The following is a 7,363-nucleotide window of genomic DNA, read 5'->3' as shown; positions in this document are numbered from 1 at the left end:
ACCACTCCCCCACCTCCCCCATCACCTCTAACACAGACACCACTCCCCCATGTCTCTCCCCCACCTCATCACCTCTAACACAGACACCACTCCCCCACCTCATCACCTCTAACACAGACACCACTCCCCCACCTCATCACCTCTAACACAGACCCCTCCCCCTCTCCCCACCTCATCACCTCTAACACAGACACCACTCCCCCACCTCATCACCTCTAACACAGACACCACTCCCCCATGTCTCTCCCCCACCTCATCACCTCTAACACAGACACCACTCCCCACCTCATCACCTCCCCCACCTAACACAGACACCACTCCCCCATGTCTCTCCCCCACCTCATCACCTCTAATACAGACACCACTCCCCCACCTCATCACCTCTAACACAGACACCACTCCCCATGTCTCTCCCCCACCTCATCACCTCTAACACAGACACCACTCCCCCACCTCATCACCTCTAACACAGACACCACTCCCCCATGTCTCTCACCTCATCACCTCTAACACAGACACCACCCCCCATGTCTCCCCCACCTCATCACCTCTAACACAGACACCAATCCCCCATGTCTCTCCCCCACCTCATCACCTCTAACACAGACACCACTCCCCCATGTCTCTCCCCCACCTCATCACCTCTAACACAGACACCACTCCCCCACCTCATCACCTCTAACACAGACACCACTCCCCACCTCATCACCTCTAACACAGACACCACTCCCCCATGTCTCTCCCCCATCATCACCTCTAACACAGACACCACTCCCCCACCTCATCACCTCTAACACAGACACCACTCCCCACACCTCTAACTCCCCCACCTCATCACCTCTAACACAGACACCACTCCCCCCACCTCATCACCTCTAACACAGACACCATCACCTCTAACACAGACACCACTCCCCCACCTCATCACCTCTAACACAGACACCACTCCCCCATGTCTCTCCCCCACCTCATCACCTCTAACACAGACACCACTCCCCCATGTCTCTCCCCCACCTCATCACCTCTAACACAGACACCACTCCCCACCTCATCACCTCTAACACAGACACCACTCCCCCACCTCATCACCTCTAACACAGACACCACTCCCCCCTCATGTCTCTCCCCCACCCCCACCTCATCACCTCTAACACAGACACCACCCCCCTGTCTCTCCCCCACCTCATCACCTCTAACACAGACACCACTCCCCCATGTCTCTCCCCACCTCATCACCTCTAACACAGACACCACTCCCCCACCTCATCACCTCTAACACAGACACCACTCCCCCATGTCTCTCCCCCACCTCATCACCTCTAACACAGACACCACTCCCCACCTCATCACCTCTAACACAGACACCACTCCCCATGTCTCTCCCCCACCTCATCACCTCTAACACAGACACCACTCCCCCACCTCATCACCTCTAACACAGACACCACTCCCCCATGTCTCTCCCCCACCTCATCACCTCTAACACAGACACCACTCCCCCACCCCCCACCTCATCACCTCTAACACAGACACCACTCCCTCTCCCCCACCTCATCACCTCTAACACAGACACCACTCCCCACCTCATCACCTCTAACACAGACACCACTCCCCCATGTCTCTCCCCCACCCATCACCTCTAACACAGACACCACTCCCCCACCTCATCACCTCTAACACAGACACCACTCCCCACACCTCTCCCCCACCTCATCACCTCTAACACAGACACCACTCCCCATGTCCTCCACCTCTAACACAGACACCACTCCCCCACCTCATCACCTCTAACACAGACACCACTCCCCCACCTCATCACCTCTAACACAGACACCACTCCCCCATGTCTCTCCCCCACCTCATCACCTCTAACACAGACACCACTCCCCCTCCCCCCACCTCATCACCTCTAACACAGACACCACTCCCCATCACCTCTAACACAGACACCACTCCCCCCCATGTCTCTCCCCCACCTCATCACCTCTAACACAGACACCACTCCCCCACCTCATCACCTCTAACACAGACACCACTCCCCCCACCTCATCACCTCTAACACAGACCCACTCCCCCACCTCATCACCTCTAACACAGACACCACTCCCCCATGTCTCTCCCCCACCTCATCACCTCTAACACAGACACCACTCCCCCATGTCTCTCCCCCACCTCATCACCTCTAACACAGACACCACTCCCCCCATGTCTCTCCCCCACCTCATCACCTCTAACACAGACACCACTCCCCCATGTCTCTCCCCCACCTCATCACCTCCCCATAACACAGACACCACTCCCCCCATGTCTCTCCCCCACCTCATCACCTCTAACACAGACACCACTCCCCACCTCATCACCTCTAACACAGACACCACTCCCCCAATGTCTCTCCCCCACCTCATTACCTCTAACACAGACACCACTCCCCCCATGTCTCTCCCCCACGTCATCACCTCTAACACAGACACCAATCCCCCATGTCTCTCCCCCACCTCATCACCTCTAACACAGACACCACTACCCCACCTCATCACCTCTAACACAGACACCACTACCCCACCTCATCACCTCTAACACAGACACCACTCCCCCACCTCATCACCTCTAACACAGACACCACTCCCCCATGTCTCTCCCCCACCTCATCACCTCTAACACAGACACCACTCCCCCACCTCATCACCTCTAACAGACACCACTCCCCCACCTCATCACCTCTAACACAGACACCACTCCCCCCATGTCTCTCCCCCACCTCATCACCTCTAACACAGACACCACTCCCCCACCTCATCACCTCTAACACAGACACCACTCCCCCCATGTCTCTCCCCACCTCATCACCTCTAACACAGACACCACTCCCCCATGTCTCTCCCCCACCTCATCACCTCTAACACAGACACCACTCCCCCCATGTCTCTCCCCCACCTCATCACCTCTAACACAGACACCACTCCCCACCTCATCACCTCTAACACAGACACCACTCCCCCAATGTCTCTCCCCCACCTCATCACCTCTAACACAGACACCACTCCCCCACCTCATCACCTCTAACAGACACCACTCCCCCACCTCATCACCTCTAACACAGACACCACTCCCCCCATGTCTCTCCCCCACCTCATCACCTCTAACACAGACACCACTCCCCCACCTCATCACCTATAACACAGACACCACTCCCCCACCTCATCACCTATAACACAGACACCACTCCCCCACCTCATCACCTCTAACACAGACACCACTACCCCACCTCATCACCTCTAACACAGACACCACTCCCCCACCTCATCACCTCTAACACAGACACCACTCCCCCACCTCATCACCTCTAATACAGACACCACTCCCCCACCTCATCACCTCTAACACAGACACCACTCCCCCATGTCTCTCCCCCACCTCATCACCTCTAACACAGACACCACTCCCCCATGTCTCTCCCCCACCTCATCACCTCAAACACAGACACCACTCCCCCACCTCATCACCTCTAACACAGACCCCACTCCCCCATGTCTCTCCCCCACCTCATCACCTCTAACACAGACACCACTCCCCCATGTCTCTCCCCCACCTCATCACCTCTAACACAGACACCACTCCCCCACCTCATCACCTCTAACACAGACACCACTCCCCCATGTCTCTCCCCCACCTCATCACCTCTAACACAGACACCACTCCCCACCTCATCACCTCTAACACAGACACCACTCCCCCACCTCATCACCTCCAACACAGACACCACTCCCCCACCTCATCACCTATAACACAGACACCACTCCCCCACCTCATCACCTATAACACAGACACCACTCCCCCACCTCATCACCTCTAACACAGACACCACTCCCCCACCTCATCACCTCTAACACAGACACCACTCCCCCACCTCATCACCTCTAATACAGACACCACTCCCCCACCTCATCACCTCTAACACAGACACCACTCCCCCATGTCTCTCCCCCACCTCATCACCTCTAACACATACACCACTCCCCCATGTCTCTCCCCCACCTCATCACCTCTAATACAGACACCACTCCCCACCTCATCACCTCTAACACAGACACCACTCCCCACCTCATCACCTCTAACACAGACACCACTCCCCCATGTCTCTCCCCCACCTCATCACCTCAAACACAGACACCACTCCCCCACCTCATCACCTCTAATACAGACACCACTTCCCCATGTCTCTCCCCCACCTCATCACATCTAACACAGACACCACTACCCCACCTCATCACCTCTAACACAGACACCACTCCCCCATGTCTCTCCCCCACCTCATCACCTCTAACACAGACACCACTACCCCACCTCATCACCTCTAACAGAGACACCACTCTCCCATGTCTCTCCCCCACCTCATCACCTCTAACACAGACACCACTACCCCACCTCATCACCTCTAACACAGACACCACTCCACCATGTCTCTCCCCCACCTCATCACCTCTAACACAGACACCACTCCCCCATGTCTCTCCCCCACCTCATCACCTCTAACACAGACACCACTCCCACATGTCTCTCCCCCACCTCATCACCTCTAACACAGACACCACTCCCCCATGTCTCTCCCCCACCTCATCACCTCTAACACAGACACCACTCCCCCATGTCTCTCCCCCACCTCATCACCTCTAACACAGACACCACTCCCCCATGTCTCTCCCCACCTCATCACCTCTAACACAGACACCACTCCCCCATGTCTCTCCCCCACCTCATCACCTCTAACACAGACACCACTCCCCCACCTCATCACCTCTAACACAGACACCACACCCCCATGTCTCTCCCCACCTCATCACCTCAAACACAGACACCACTCCCCACCTCATCACCTCTAACACAGACACCACTCCCCCACCTCATCACCTCTAATACAGACACCACTTCCCCATGTCTCTCCCCCACCTCATCACATCTAACACAGACACCACTACCCCACCTCATCACCTCTAACACAGACACCACTCCCCCATGTCTCTCCCCCACCTCATCACCTCTAACACAGACACCACTACCCCACCTCATCACCTCTAACACAGACACCACTCCCCCACCTCATCACCTCTAACACAGACACCACTCCCCCATGTCTCTCCCCCACCTCATCACCTCTAACACAGACACCACTCCCCCATGTCTCTCCCCCACCTCATCACCTCTAACAGACACCACTACCCCATGTCTCTCCCCCACCTCATCACCTCTAACACAGACACCACTTCCCCATGTCTCTCCCCCACCTCATCACCTCTAACACAGACACCACCACCCCACCTCATCACCTCTAACACAGACACCACTCCCCCACCTCATCACCTCTAACACAGACACCACTACCCCACCTCATCACCTCTAACACAGACACCACTCCACCATGTCTCCCTGAAGGTGGATCTGTCTGGAGTCTCTCCTCCATCTGGCTCAGTGTGGTCATGATCTCTGGAGAAGGCTGCTCGAACACACACACACACACACAGTATAAACACACACACCCACCGTACACATACACAGTACACCCACCGTACACACACACACACACCCACCGTACACACAGACAGAACCCTGAGAACCCTGACACTGTCCTGCTGTGGAGAACCCTGACAATGTACTGCTGTGGAGAACACCACATCTCGACTAGAACCCTGACACTGTCCTGCTGTGGAGAACACCACATCTCCACTAGAACCCTGACACTGTCCGCTGTGGAGAACACCACATCTCCACTAGAACCCTGACACTGTCCGCTGTGGAGGACACCACATCTCCACTCGAACCCTGACACTGTCCTGCTGTGGAGAACCCTGACACTGTCCTGCTGTGGAGAACACCACAGATCCACTAGAACCCTGACAATGTCCTGCTGTGGACAACACCACATCTCCACTAGAACCCTGACACTGTCCTGCTGTGGAGAAGACCACATCTCCACTAGAACCCTGACACTGTAGCGCTGTGGAGGAGACCACATCTCCACTAGAACCCTGACACTGTCCTGCTGTGGAGAAGACCACATCTCCACTAGAACCCTGACACTGTCCTGCTGTGGACAACACCACATCTCCACTAGAACCCTGACACTGTCCTGCTGTGGGGAACACCACATCTCCACTAGAACCCTGACACTGTACTGTTGTGGAGGAGACCACATCTCCACTAGAACCCTGACACTGTCCTGCTGTGGAGAAGACCACATCTCCACTAGAACCCTGACACTGTCCTGCTGTGGACAACACCACATCTCCACTAGAACCCTGACACTGTCCAGCTGTGGAGGAGACCACATCTCCACTAGAACCCTGACACTGTCCTGCTGTGGAGAAGACCACATCTCCACTAGAACCCTGACACTGTCCTGCTGTGGAGAAGACCACATCTCCACTAGAACCCTGACACTGTACTGCTGTGGAGAAGACCACATCTCCACTAGAACCCTGACACTGTCCTGCTGTGGAGAAGACCACATCTCCACTAGAACCCTGACACTGTCCTGCTGTGGAGAAGACCACATCTCCACTAGAACCCTGACACTGTCCTGCTGTGGAGAACCCTGAAACTGTCCTGCTGTGGAGAACCCTGACACTGTCCTGCTGTGGAGAAGACCACATCTCCACTAGAACCCTGACACTGTCCTGCTGTGGAGAACCCTGAAACTGTCCTGCTGAAGAGGAGACCACATCTCCACTAGAACCCTGACACTGTCCTGCTGTGGAGGAGACCACATCTCCACTAGAACCCTGACACTGTACTGCTGTGGAGAAGACCACATCTCCACTAGAACCCTGACACTGTCCTGCTGTGGAGAACCCTGAAACTGTCCTGCTGTGGAGAACCCTGACACTGTCCTGCTGTGGAGAAGACCACATCTCCACTAGAACCCTGACACTGTCCTGCTGTGGAGAACCCTGAAACTGTCCTGCTGAAGAGGAGACCACATCTCCACTAGAACCCTGACACTGTCCTGCTGTGGGGAACACCACGTCTCCACTAGAACCCTGACACTGTCCTGCTGTGGAGACCACATCTCCACTAGAACCCTGACACTGTCCTGCTGTGGGGAACACCACATCTCCACTAGAACCCTGACACTGTCCTGCTGTGGAGGAGACCACATCTCCACTAGAACCCTGACACTGTCCTGCTGTGGAGAACCCTGACACTGTCCTGCTGTGGGGAACACCACATCTCCACAAGAACCCTGACACTGTCCTGCTGTGGAGAACCCTGACACTGTCCTGCTGTGGAGAACCCTGATACTGTCCTGCTGTGGAGGACCCTGACACTGTCCTGCTGTGGAGAACCCTGACACTGTCCTGCTGTGGAG

The sequence above is a fragment of the Oncorhynchus masou genome, unplaced genomic scaffold (genome assembly GCF_036934945.1).
Source record: "Oncorhynchus masou masou isolate Uvic2021 unplaced genomic scaffold, UVic_Omas_1.1 unplaced_scaffold_1091, whole genome shotgun sequence".
Taxonomy (NCBI): Eukaryota; Metazoa; Chordata; class Actinopteri; order Salmoniformes; family Salmonidae; genus Oncorhynchus; species Oncorhynchus masou.
Note: the sequence above shows the minus strand (reverse complement) of the source record.